The following is a 14,735-nucleotide window of genomic DNA, read 5'->3' on the forward strand; positions in this document are numbered from 1 at the left end:
AACTCAGTGAGCAGCAGGAGGCTGGAGGATGGCAGGACCCAGGGACGGATGATTCTGACACAGACACTTAATTCACCCTACCTCTAGGACTCTAGAGGAATAGGGTATCACCTAGGTATCACCTAGGACTCTTGTGCTGCAACCATAGCTGACTTGAGGGAGACTTACTTCACTCACGGACACACCGAGTCCCCCATGCCCCCAGTCTCAGCAAGTCACCTGCTACATGCATAACCCAAATTCTGGCTCTGCAGCCAGCTTGCATGAGCCTGAGCATCCCCATTTGGGAAAGGATAGTGTCCCAGCTACGATAAGGCTGTCCCTCAGGGCCTATCTCCTGACCGCCTCACCACATGTGTTTCTGTCAGTTATCTCTGATGGAAGAATCATCCTTCCCGAGGTAGTACTTCAGGGGATCGTCCCACATGTCATTGCTGATGAGCTGCTGGCAACACCAGCAAGGTCAACCCAGGGCTGACCAGGCCCTGAACCCTCCCATGAGCAGCCAAGAACTCCAACATTAATCATCACCTGTGTGCAGGCCCAAAGCAACCCCACATCAGCAATCGTGTTCAATTCTGGGCCATTGTGGCCTGACAGCCAGTTGAGAAAATTAAGGCTCCTGGTGTCCAGACTGGCTGGGGGATGCCCATTCAAAGTCCCAGAACCAGGGGACTGGAGTGGAATGACATGCCCTGTTCCCTGCGGAAAGACGGGAGACTGGGGTGGACTCCACAGGTGGATCATCTACGTGCTTGCACACCCACACTCATCACCCTGGGAGCCACGTGTTACCAGTGATGTCAAGGTAATACTCCTTAATGATCATGGTGTTCAAGAAGTAGGGGTTGTCCTGAAAGGAAAAGATCAGCTTGCAGCGGGACTGCAGATGGCTCCGCACCTGCACCTGCCAGGGTAGGGAGGAGGGAAAAGGTGCAAACTTCTAGGGGCCTCAGCTTGCCTCCCAGGCAGGCATTAACAGCTTCTAGGACTCCTCTCCAAAGTCTCACAGCACAGGAACATGGCTAACAGGATCTTCCCACTCCCTGCCAGGTCCCATACCCATCCTTTCTCAGTCTTCCTCACTGATCTTCAAGTCGATCATGTAGCCGAGAAAGTCTTGATCTTGGTCGCTGATCATGACGGAAACTTGAGGGTGGCTCATAATCTGCTTTAGGTCAAGGAGCCATTCAGGGAGCTACATGCCAGGCCAAGAAGAGCCAGGAGCATCAGTCCTAGTCTGGGGTGGAACAAGGATATTGGAAAAGGCATCTGCAAGGAGCTGGGTACTGCCTGTTACCTGGCCACCCCTGATGTCATCAGGCTTTGCCATACCATCAGACACGCTCATGGCTCTGGGTCCCTTGTGGTGGTGTGCATCTGAGGTGGTCTGCATTCTCCAAGCAGGGACTGGTTTCTGACCGCTACTGTTCTCCTCCAGACCTGTGTATGCTGGGTAGTGGCATGTCACTGCTTACATGGTCAGATTTGCAGTCCTGTGACAATCCGTGTTTGAAAGCAAAGGGGTTGTGTGTGTGTGTGTGTGTGTGTGTGTGTGTACATGTGTGTGTGTTGTGTGTGTATGTGAATGACTCACATGTCTCAGCTATATGCCAGGATCACCCACATTTACAGCAATAACTGTGTGCAGATGCTGCTCTTGTGTACCATCTCTGGTCATTCCTGACTTGGAGGCCTCAGGTGCTGCTCCTCCTCAGATGCAGGCCTGAAGGAGACACTCAAAGGCATGGCTGCAACACGTACATCTGTAGCCCTGCCCAGACCCAACTCTGCTGGGCCTTTGGAGCTTGCCAATTGCCCAGGACCACATTTTCTTCAGGGGCCTCCAGAGCCCTTCCTGTGCCCTCGGCCCCTCCCCCTCCTCCTGCTCCTGCCCCTTCTCCTCCTCCTCATGAGCAGTGGACCCAAAGGAGCAGCGGAAAGGATACAGTTTTGGCCCAGAAGCCAGGGATGCCCTGGATGATGGCACTCCCCCAAGCCAAGTGATGCTTCCTCCTCTGATGGTAGGCCCTGTGGTTTTGCTCACACTCAGAGCTCAGTTCCACCTGCAGGGCGGCCAGTGCCTTCAGGACATCTAGTGCCTGGTGCTCACTCGGACCTCCCGGCCTGTCCTGGCCCTGCTCCTCCACCGTCTTCTCCTCCAGCTCCTGGGAGGACCACTGTTTCTGCTCCTCATCTGCCACAGCCTCCACGTCTTCCATGATGTCTTCTGCAAGCAGCCGGAACTCCCGCCGGATCCCTGCCACATCTCCGTCCACCAGGGTCTCGCTGTCTTGCACTGCCTCCACCCTAAAGAGGATGGCCTCTTCACTTGGCGTGACAACTGGTGGTTGCAAGGTTCCAGCTGCACACAGCATCAGGATGGCAGGTCGCGGGATGAGGGGTGGGGGCTTCTCCCTGAGTACTGGGGCTCACAGCTAAGGGTCCCAGGACGCTCCCGCCTTCCTTTGATCGCCTCTCACGCTCCTCTTGGCCCAAGCTGGGGCAGATGTGAAGGGACACGATATAACAGCACAGACAATGGTGCATAATGGCGGCCCAGGCTGCAGTAAACCTGTGGGACCCACTAGCTCTTTGGGGGCGGGGAGTGAGGGGGATGGTCGGGAGGTGGGGAGTGGTGTGTTGGGGGTGGTGTGAGGCCAAGGAAAGAGGTACCGGACAGCCCAGGCCAGGGTGAACAGGCCCTGGGACATCAGCGGAAAACAGGCAGGAGCCTAGGCTGTGAGGCAAGCACAGGCTCCTTGCCCAAATCTAGACCAAGGGTGGAGAGGGTAGTGGGCGGCATCCTTATGGACATGCCCCTAGACTGGAGGGCATCTTCCGCGGTTCCTGTGCTCCAGTGCCCCCACGTGGCCAGATTCTGCACCAGGATTGTAGACGGTTTTGCATGTGGCTGGGGTAGCCCCAGGCGCTGTCATTGACCTGGCTCTGGAAATTCCAACCACGGGTTCCTGCTCCGCAATCCAAACAATACCCTCCTGTGTCCCCTGGGACCGGCAATAGCTGGGAGCTCTCCCTGACTATCCAAAGGATATGCAGGGGTGCCAAGTGGCTGGATACTTTTCTTCATGGGACAGAGAGCCTGTTGCTGTCCTGATACTAGGGGAATAGGGAAAAACCCCAACATTTGCTACCGTTGATCTCCACTGTTCAGGGAGACCAGAGGTTTAGGGTACAGAGCTTGCTCTTTGTCTCTCTATCTTTGCTTCCGGCATAGCACTGTTTTGGACAATCCTTCTGTGTGTGTACCAGGCGCTGATGTCTGTGTGTCTCTGTCTCTCTAAGTAGTGCTGTTGCCGTCTGCCACTCTCTGGACAGCAGCTCTCAGAAAAGACGCTTATCCTTTGCAAGCCCTTCTGGTCCTGACTGAGTTGCAGCAATGGGAGATTAGACGGTTTTAGTCCATACGTTCGGAGAGTGCTTTCTCAACCTTGAGAACCAACAGTGGGCGGTCACTGCTGAACTGCAGAATTGGACGTGCGACCCTCCCTCCCTCGCTGGACAGATGTGAACACTGCACAGGCCTGAGGTGGCTTGGCCACACTTTGCACAGAGGGAGAAATGTGGCCCGCTCTGCTGGCATGAGGGAACTCCCTGAACCTTGTTCGAATGCCTGCCAGGGAGACTCTAAAGACAGTTCCCCTTAAGTTCCATGACTCACCGGTGTCGGAGACATGCACGTCTGCCACTTACCCTATTGAGGCCCTTTCAAAGTGGTACTGTTCTCCATGTGAGAACACATCCCAGCCTGCCCTATCACACAAGCCTGTGGGGCCTGAAGCAGCAAGAGGACCAAGCTAAGCCAGCCATCCTATACTCCTGATATATGATATATGCATTCTACAAAGAGCTTGAACATGGGCAGGACCCACCTGATTCAGTGCAAGGACTGAGATGTGGGCTCAAGAGTGTTTGTTGGGGGCTTGAACAAAGGCAGGACCCAGCCTGGTTCATTGGAGCGACTGAGATGTGGCCTCAGGAGTGTCTGTCTGGATGAACAAGGGGTGGATCCAGCCGCGATCAGTGCAGGGACCGAGATGTGGGCTCAGGAGTGTTTTTTGAGTGCTTAAACAAGGGCAGGACCTGGCCTGGTTCAGAGAAGGGACCCAGATATAGGCTCAGGAGTATTTCCCACGGGTTTCAGCAAGTGCTGGACCCAGCCTAGTTCAGTGTAGTGAAGGAGATCAGCCTGAGAGTCAGATGCAGGCCAAGGAGTGTTTGTCAGGGTCTTGAACATGTGTAGGACCTAGCCTAGTTCAGTTCAGGGGCGAGAAATGGGGTCAGGAATGTTTGTCTGGGCTTGACTATGGCCAGGATCTCAGCCGCTATCAGTGCAGGAACCAAGATGTGGTCTTAGGAGTGTTTGTCATGGTTGATACGGGCAGGAAACAGCCTGGTTTGGTGCAGGGACTGGGATGTTGGCACAACAGTATTTGTCATGGCTTCAACTTTGGCGGGACCCACCCTTGTTCAGGGCAGCGAGTGAGATGCAGGCTCAGTAGTGTTTCCTGGGGGATTGAACAAGGGGAGCACACACCTTAGATCAGGGACAGGGAGCGATTTGTGGGCTCAGGATTGCTTGCTGCGGGCTTAAATAAGACCAGAAACCAGCCTTTGAGTCAGATGCAGGCCCAGAACAGTTGGTCGGGGGCTTGAACATGTGTAGTTTCTGGCCTGGTTCAGTGCAGTTTCTGATGTGTGGGCTCAGGAGTGTTTGTCAGGGGTTTCAAAAAGGGCAGGACCCCGTCTGCTTCAGTGCAGGGACCAGGATGTGGGCTCAGGAGTATTTGCAGGGGACTTCAGAAAGTGCTGAACCCAGCCTAGTTCAGTGCAGGGAACAAGATATTGGCACAGGAGTGTTTGTCAGGGTCTTGAACAACTGTGTGGATCACAATAAACTGTGGAAAATTCTGAAAGAGATGGGAATACCAGACCACCTGATCTGCCTCTTGAGAAATGTGTATGCAGGTCAGGAAGCAACAGTTAGAACTGCACATGGAACAACAGACTGGTTCCAAATAGGAAAAGGAATATGCGAAGGCTGTATATCGTCACACTGTTTATTTAACTTATATGCAGAGAACATCATGAGAAACGCTGGACTGGAAGAAACACAAGCTGGAATCAAGATTGCCAGGAGAAATATTAATAACCTCAGATATGCAGGTGGCACCAGCTTTGTGGCAGAAAGTGAAGAGAAACTGAAAAGACTCTTGATGAAAGTAAAAGTGGAGAGTGAAAAAGTTGGCTTAAAGCTCAACATTCAGAAAACGAAGATCATGGCCTCCAGCCCCATCACTTCATGGGAAATAGATGAAGAAACAGTGGAAACAGAGGCAAACATTATTTTTCTTGGCTCCAAATCACTGCAGATGGTGACTGCAGCCACGATATTAAAAGACACTTACTCCTTGGAAGGAAAGTTATGACCAACCTAAATAGCATATTCAAAAGCGGAGACATTATATTGCCAACAAAAGTTCGTCTAGTCAAGGCTATGGTTTTTCTTGTAGTCATGTATGGATGTGAGAGTTGGACTGTGAAGAAGCCTAAGCGCCAAAAAATTGATGCTTTTGAACTGTGGTGTTGGAGAAGACTCTTGAGAGTCCCTTGGACTGCAAGGATATCCAACCTGTCCATTCTGAAGGAAATCAGCCCTGGAATTTCTTTGGAAGAATGATGCTAAAGCTGAAATTCCAGTCCTTTGGCCACCTCATGCGAAGAGTTGACTCATTGGAAAAGACTCTGATGCTTGGAGGGATTGGGAGCAGGAGGAGAAGGGGACCACAGAGGATGAGATGGCTGGATGGCATCACTGACTGGATGGACGTGAGTCTCAGTGAATTCCGGGTGTTGATGTTCGACAGGGAGGCCTGGCATACTGAGATTCATGGGTTTGCAAAGAGCCGGACACGACTGAGCGACTGATCTAATCTGAACAAGTGTAGGACTCAGCCCAGTTCAGTGTAGAGAGCGAGATATGGGCTCAGAAGTGTTTGTTAGACCTTCAACGTGGGCAGGACCCACCTGCTTAAGTGCAGGGACCAAAATGTGGTTTCAGGAGCATTTATCAAAGTCTTGAACAAGGGCAGGAACCAGGCGGCTTCAAGGCAGGGAGTGAGATGTGTGTACAGGAGTGTTTCCAGGGGGATTGAAAAAGGGGAGGACACACCTTAGTTCAGGGGCAGGCAGTGAGTTGTCAGCTCAGGATGGTTTTCTGGGGGCTTGAACAAAGTAGAAACCATTCTAGTTCAGTGCAGGGATGGTGATGTTGGCTCAGGAGTGTTTGTCAGGGATTTGAACGAGGGCAGGGACCAGCGAACTTCAGTGCAGTGAGTGAGATATGGGATCGTAGTGTTTCCTGGGGTATTGGTCAAGGGGAGGACACACCTTACTTCAGTGGCAGGGAGAGAGTTGTCAGCTCGGGATCGTTTGCCGGGGCTTGAACAAATGCTGGAACTATCCTGGTTCAGTGCAAGAACCAAGATGTTGGCTCAGGAGTGTTTGTCAGAGTCTTGAACAAGTGCAGGACACAGCCTAGTTCAGTGCAGGGACAGTGATGCAGGCTCAAGAGTGTTTGTCGGGGGTTTGAACAAGGGCTTGACCCAGCCTATTTTAGTGCAGGTACTGAGATGTGGGCTTAGGAGTTTTTGTCAAGGGTTTTGACAAGGTCTGGACCCAGCCTGGTTCAGTGCAGTTCGTGAGATGAGGGCTCAGTAGTGTTTCTTGGGGTTTGAACAAGGGGAGGACTCACCTTAATTCAGGGGCAGGGAGCGAGTTGTTGGCTCAGGATTGTTTGTCAGGGCTTGAACAGAGGCAGAAACCATCCTGATTCAGTGTAGGGATGGAGATGTTGGCTCAGGAGTTTTTGTCGGGGATTTGAACATGGGCAGGACCCAGTGCATGGACCGTGATGCACGCTCAGGAGTGTTTGTTGGGGGTTTGAACAAGGTCAGGACCCAGCCTAGTTCAGTGCTGAGACTGAGATGTGGGCTCAGGAGTATGTGTTGGGGGATCGAACAATGGCAGGACCTAGACTCGTTCAGTCGGAGAAGTCAATGGCACCCAACTCCAGTACTCTTGCCTGGAAAATCCCATGGATGGAGGAGACTGGTGGGCTACAGTCCACAGGGTCACTAAGAGTTGGACACGACTGACGGACTTCACTTTCATTTTTCACTCTCATGCATTGGAAAAGGAAATGGCAACCCACTCTAGTGTTCTTGTCTTGAGAATCCCAGGGATGGGGGAGCCTGGTGGGCTGCCATGTATGGGGTCGCACAGAGTCGGACACAACTGAAGAGACTTAGCAGTGGTAGCAGCAGATTCGTTCAGTGCAGTGACCGAGATGTGGGCTCAGGAGTGTTTGTCAGGTCTTGAACAAGTGTAGGACCCAGCCTAGTTCATTGTAGTGAGTGATATATGGGCTCAGGAGTATTTGTTGTGGCTTGAACATGGGCAAGGACTCATCTGCTTCAGTTCAGGGACTGACATGTGGGTTCCAGAGTATTTGTCAGGGTTTTGAACAAGGGTAGGACCCAGGTGGCTTCAGTGCAGGGAGTGAGATGTGGGATCAGCGGTGTTTCCTGGGGGGCAGGGAGTTGAACAAGGGGAGGACACACCTTAGTTCAGGGGCAGGGAGCTAGGTGTCAGCTCAGGATTGTTTGCCAGGGGCTTGAACAAAGGCAGGAACCATCCTGGTTCAGTGCATGGACAGAGATGTTGGCTCTGGAATGTTTGTCGGGGGTTTGAACAAGGGAAGGACCCAGCCTAGTTCAGTGCAGGGACTGATATGCGCTCAGCAGTATGTGTTGGTGGATCTAACAAGGGCATGACCTAGACTGGTTCAGTGCATGAACCAAGATGTAGGTTCAGGAGTATTTGTCGGGGTCTTGAACAAGGGCAGGACCCTGGCGGGTTCAGGGCAGGGAGTGAGATGTGGGATCAGGAGTGTTTTCTGGGGGATTGAACAAGAGCAAGACAGACCTAATTTCAGGGGCAGGGAGTGAGTTGTGGGCTCACGGTTGTTTGCCGGAGGCTTGAACAAAGGCAGGACTCAGCCTGCTTCAGTGCGGGGACTGAGATGTGGGCTCAGGTGTATGTGTTGGGGGAATCTAACAAGGGCAAGACACAGACTGGATCATGTGCAGGGCAGGAGATTTGGGCGCAGCAGTGTTTGCCGGGGTCATGAACAAGTGTAGGACCGAGCCTAGTTCAGTGCAGTGACCAAGAGTTTGGCTCAGGAGCGTTTGTCGGGGCTTGAACATGGGAAGGACCAGCCTGCTTCAGGGCAGGGCCCGAGATGTTGGTTCAGAGGTATGTGTCAGGGGACTAACTAGGGCAGAACCTAGACTGGTTCAGTGCAGTGACTGAGATGTGGACTCATGAGTATTTTCTAGGGGGTTGAGCAAGTGCTGGACCCAGCCTAGTTCAGTGCAGTGACCGAGATGTGGGCTCAGGAATGTTTCTCAGGGCTTGAACATGGGAAGGATACAGCCTGCTTTTGTGCAGGGACCAAGATGTGGGCTCAGGACTGCACTGGAAAAAAATATGATTCCATTACTAATGAGTGTAATGCCTATATATAACAATTAGGTGTAACTAGTCCATTGTGCCATTTAGGAGCACCTCAAGATGCAAGGCAAATGCAAGGAAGTAGGAAAGGGGGAATTAACAGTACCACAATTATAATGGGGGTCTTTAATACCTGACTCACACCTATGGATACATCAACTGAAAAGAAAATTAGCAAAGAATCATGAGCTGTAAATGTACTTTTGTGTGTTATCTGTCTTTACACTTACTGTAGTGCCTCTAGTATGGCAGGAGGAGATACTATATAGTTGTCCATATTTCCTACTGTCAGGAAGTTACCTAGAACAATTGGTAGAGTTGGGAAATTGATAGAAAAGTCCTAGTACAAAGATGTACCTTCTAAACTAGTGCTATCTTCCTTTTTCATAAGTGGAGAAGTACTCACCAAGAAAGAGAAATCCCAGATATCAGGTTATATGATCTCATAATGGGAATTTTCCGAAGATAGCAGTCTACATGCATATAAGTAAGTCCTGGCTCAAGCCCAGTTAATTATGCTAAATGTTAGAACATGTCTGATAGAACACATCTCCTACAAGTCTCACACACCCTTCCTAAATTAATATCTCTTGAATTTCTAAGCTATGACTCTATACTTGGTATAGTATCATAGGCTGAGGCTTTAAGGTTGTAAAAGTACATAGAGGACAGAGACCACATTAATTTATTATTACATTTGGAAATATCTCCGCAAGGCCTGCAGCCAGGTCTGGGGCAGCTGCCATCACCCTAAATGTCCAGAAGCTAGATCTGAAATCTGCCCTCCATTCTCCTCTCCAACTTCCTCCATCTTATCACCAACCTGTGGTGTTGTCTGTCCCTTGCCCTGGAAAGATACTTTGTTCTTACAGTCTTCATCATCTTCCTTGAGTGCCTACCCATTGCCTATATTTCATACTGTCTGCTGATTGAATGAACACAATTTATGAATGGAAAGCAGAGGCTGAAGACAGGCCTGCACAGAAGCTTCTGAAGTTACCTAATGGGAATCTGCATTGACATGTGGCTACGTTGAGTGTTATTACTGACTTGAATCCTGTTAACTTGGTCATCTGGGAAATGCACATTTTCAGTCTGAAACTGGCACAAAAGGCTTTTTTTTTTTCTTATTTCATTTTTGTGTACACCTTCTCTATAGTGTCCTATATCTGGTACTGTTACCTCCAAATATTCCCAGTTGAATGTGCCTTGGGCCTGATATGCACATATTCCGTCTTTTAGGCTTGGCTAAGATGGGAGGTTCAGACGTCTTGTTGACACAATTTCTCAAATTGGTAGAGGACTTACAATCTACAATCTTTATCCATTACCAGGACATGTCCTTTGAAGGGCTGCAGGTGTTAACAATGAACTTGCCTAGACCCATGCTTTTGTGGCCCTAATGGCCCTTCATAGAGCTGAGGACCATTTGATTATCCTTAGGCACTTCAGTTTGGACTGGATTTTATCCTTTTGTTTGTTTTTTTAAGCAGATACATACTTTGCAAGCTAGAATTGGTCTTGTGGGGTTCTCACAAATCCAGAGGACTGGCAGTAAGACTGGTGGCCATAGATGATAATTTTTGCCATGGAAAAGGTGACCTCATCACACCTGCAAACCCTCTGTGGGAAAGGCCCAGGTGGCTCCAACCATTTTCGGGAGACCTTGTGATCCTGTAAGCTCCCCAATGGCTAGTGCAGCCTATTGTCTTGGTTAGGGGAGGTTAACGGAGGCATGATTACCATAATGTGCCTGCTTTGTGTCATCACTAAAGTAATAGGCAGAAATTGTTCTAGATAACATCCCTTTGCAATGACCATTCCTCAGGATTGGTGAGGTCCTATCATCAGGTTTCAGAAGGAAATCAGTGTGAAGGATTAAAGGATCATACTATATGTTTTTGGCAAGGTCATGCTGACTTGCTGATGTGTGTACTTTCTTCTACAACTTTCTGTAAATTATGCCCCTTCCATTATTTCCTAGGGGATATTTACCCATATAATGGAAAGAATGGCCATCCTTGCTGAATCTCTGAAGAAACAGTTAAAAATCTTAGGGGGCATTAGGAATCTGTGAGGATTATCAATTGATGGGTAAGAGAGTTCTTTACCATTTTCATTTCACTGAGAACCTAAGTAAGTTTGGTGAGTATCATTAAGTCCGACTCTTCCTGATCCCATGGATTGCAGCATGACAGGCTTCCCTGTCAATCACCAACTCATAGAGCCTGCTCAAACCCATAACCACTGATTCCGTGATGCCACCAAGCGTTTCATCTTCTGTCGTCACCCTCTCCTCCACACTTCAATCTTTCTCAGCATCAGGTTCTTTCCCAATGAGTCAGCCTTTCATTTCAGGTGGCCAAAATATCCAGGATCCAGTTCCAGCATCAGCCCTTCCAATCAATATTCTGAACTGATTTCCTTTAGAATTGACTCCTTTCATTTCCTTGCAGTCCAAGGGACTCTCAAGTGTTTTCTCTAACACCACATATCAATAGCATCGATTCCTTGGAGGTCAAGATCCTTTAGGTCCAATTCTCATCTCTTTACGTAGCTTTGACTAGACTGACCTTTGTCTGCTTTATAATGTGCTGTCTAGCCTGGTTGTAACTTTTCTTCTAAGGAGAAAGCATATTTTAATTTCCTGAACAGAGTCACCATCTTCAGTGATTTTGGAACCTGCTCCCCCCAAATAGTTTCTCACTGTTTCCGTTGGTTTCCCATCTTTATGCCAGAAAGTGATGGGACCAGATGCCATGAATCTCATTTTGAATGTTGAGTTTTAAGTCACCGGAATCACTCTCCTCTTTTACTTTCCTCAAGAGACTCCGTAGTTCTTTCCATGTTCTGCCACATGAATCGTGTCATCTGCATATCTGATGTTATTGATATTTCTCCCAGCAAAGTTGATTCCAAACCCTGTTGCATTCAGTCTGGCATTTTGTGTGATGAACTCTTCATGTAAGTTCAATAAAGAGGTTGACAGTACAGCCTTGAAATATTCCTTTCCCAACTCAGAACCTGTCTGTTGTTCCATTTCCTTTTCTGACTGTTGCTTCTTGAGCTGCATACAGATTTATCAGGAGGCATATAACATACTCTAGTAGTCCCATGTTTAGAAGAATTTAAAATGTTTTGTTGTGATCTACACAAACAAGTCTTTGACATAGTCAAAAAGGAGTAGATGTTTTTCTGGTGTTCTCTGGCTTTTTTGATAACCCAATGGGTGTTGGTAATTTGATCTCAGGTTCTTCTGACCTTTCTAAATCGAGCTTGAACATCTGGAAGCTCATGGTTCACATTCTGTTGAAGCCTGGCTTTGGGAATTTTGAGCAGTACTTTGCGAATGTGTGAGATGAGTGAAGTTAAGTAGGAGTTTGCACATTCGATGGATTGCCTTTTATTGCGGTTGGAATGAAAACTGAACTTTTCCAGTGGTCTGGCCACAGCTGTGTCTTCCAAATCTGCTGGCATATAGAGGGCAGCACACTCACAACATCATCTTTTAGAATTTGAAAGAGCTCAACTGAATTCCACCACCTCCACGAGCTTTGTTTGTAGTTATGCTTCTAAGGTCCAACTTGACTTTGCATTCCAGGACGTCTGGCTCTAGGTGAGTGATCACACCATTGTGCTTAACTGGATCATGCAGATCTTTTGTGCATATTTCATCTGTGTATTCTTCCCTCCTCTTCTTAATAGCTTCTGCTTCTGTTACATCCGTACCATTTCTGTCCTTTATTGTGCCCCTCTTTGCATGAAATTTGCCCTTGGTATCTCTGATTTTCTCGAAGAGATCTGTAGGATTTCCCATTCTATTTATTTCCTCTATGAACTGGTATTGATAACTGAGGAAGGTTTTTTCTCTCCTTGCTATTCTTTGGGACTCTGCATTCAAATGGGTATTGTTTTCATTTTCCCGTTTTTGTTTAGCGTCTTTGGTCTTTTCAGATCTTTGTAAGGCCTCATCACTTTGTCATTTTGCATTTCTTTTATATGGGAATGGTCTTTATCCCTGATTCCTGTACAATGTCACACCTCCACCCATAGGTCTTCAGGCACTCTGTCTATCAGATAGAATCCCCTGAATCTATTTATCACTTCCACTGTATGATCATAAGCGTTTTGATTTTGCACCTGTAAAATATGCTAATCCCCTATTTCATGCAGAGAAATCTTCACCCAGACTTTTTTCAAAGAAATACAGAGAACTCTTTCTGTTATTCAGGAAATACATGAAATATAGCTGTACCTATTTGATGTTTTAGCTCAGATATAAATTTCTGATTCATTGAAAATTCTCTATTTCATGTGTACAGTTCAGTTCAGTTTAGTTCAGTCACTCAGTCGTGTCTGACTCTTTGCCACCCCATGAATTTCAGTATGCCAGGCCTCCCTATCCATCACCATCTCCTGGACTTCATTCTAACTCACTTCCATCGAGTCAGTGATGCCATCCAACCGTCTCATCCTCTGTCATCCCCTTTTCCTTCTATCCCCAATCTCTCCCATCATCAGAGTCTTTTCCAATGAGTCAACTCTTCGCATGAGGTGGCCAAAGTACTAGAGTTTCAGCTGTAGCATCGGTCCTTCCAAAGAAATCCCAGGGCTGATCTCCTTCCAAATGCACTGGTTGGATCCCCTTGCAGTCCAAGGGACTCTCAAGAGTCTTCTCCAACACCACAGATCAAAAGCATCAATTCTTCAGTGCTCAGCAATCTTCACAGTCCAACTCTCACATCCATATATGAAGACTGGAAAAACCATAGCCTTGACTAGACGAACCTTTCTTGGCAAAGTAATGTCTCTGCTTTTGAATATGCTATCTAGCTTGGTCATAACTTTTCTTCCAAGGGGTAAGCGTCTTTTAATTTCATGGCTGCAGTCATTATCTGCAGTGATTTTGCAGCCCCCCAAAATAAAGTCTGACACTGTTTCCACTGTTTCACCATCTATTTCCCATGAAGTGATGGGACCAGATGCCATGATCTTCGTTTTCTTAATGTTGAGTTTTAAGCCAACTATTTCACTTTCCTCTTTCACTTTCTTCTAGAGGCTTTTTAGTTCCTCTTCTCTCCCATAAGGATGGTGTCATCTGTATATCTGAGGTTATTGATATTTCTCCCAGCAATCTTGATTCCAGCTTGCACTTCTTCCAGCCCACTGTTTCACATGATGTACTCTGCATGTAATTTAAATAAGCAGGGTGACAATATATAGGCTTGCGGTCCTCCTTTCCTAATTGGAACCAGTCTGTTGTTCCAGGTCCAGTTCTAACTGTTTTTTCCTAACCTGCATATAGGTTTCATGTGTACAAATCTAGAAAAAGTTTCATATGTGAACAGTCGAGATTTCATATTTCATATGAGAACATTTCTCCCCAGATTGTTAAATGTGAAATACACAGAATTCCAAGTCTCATATCAGAAGACCTTCATTCAAGCTTTCTTGATGGAAATATACAGAATTTCAGAGCTCAAGCATGAAAATCTGTGGGAAAATTCTACATTTCTTGTAGGAGAATGAATGCACTTTTTTCAAATGTGAAATAGACAGTATTCAATATTTCATGAAGGAAAGACAGCACAAAGATTTTCAAATGAGAAATATGAAAAAATTCCATATCTCATGTGAGAAATCCTGTGACCATATTTTGATATGTGAAATAGACATTTTCATATTTCCTGTCAAAGAATCTGCATCCTGATTTTCATATCTCTAATGTGAAAAATTCCACATTTTATGCAGAAAATATTGTATGTATACTTTCATGTGAGATGTACAGAGAATTCCACATTTCAAGTTGGAAAAATTGTCCCCAGATTTGTATATGTGACTAATAGAGAATTTTATATTTCACATTCTGGAATATACATCTAGATTTTCAAATGTGAAACTGAGAATTTCATCTTTTAAGAAGGACTATGTCATTTCAGATGTCTGTACTTGAAACAGATAATACCTTCATCAAGAGGCGCCTTAATTCCTATTATTCTTCTGTCATTTGGGTGTTGTCATCTGGATAACTAAGTTATCATATTGCCCACATAAATTTTGTGTCTAGCTTGAGCTTCATCTAGGATTTTATTTTTTCATGAGGTCCTCTGCACAGAAGTCAAATAACCAGGGCAACACTA

The 14,735-nt window shown here is 47.2% G+C and overlaps 1 pseudogene; it reads right to left on the reverse strand.

Moving 5' to 3' along the window:
* Window positions 1–364: 364 nt before the first annotated feature.
* Window positions 365–14,735, reverse strand: part of LOC132344664 (testis-specific Y-encoded protein 1-like) — a 55,069-nt pseudogene continuing 40,698 nt past the window's right edge.

The sequence above is a fragment of the Bos taurus genome, chromosome Y (assembly GCF_002263795.3).
Source record: "Bos taurus isolate L1 Dominette 01449 registration number 42190680 breed Hereford chromosome Y, ARS-UCD2.0, whole genome shotgun sequence".
NCBI classification, from domain to species: Eukaryota; Metazoa; Chordata; class Mammalia; order Artiodactyla; family Bovidae; genus Bos; species Bos taurus.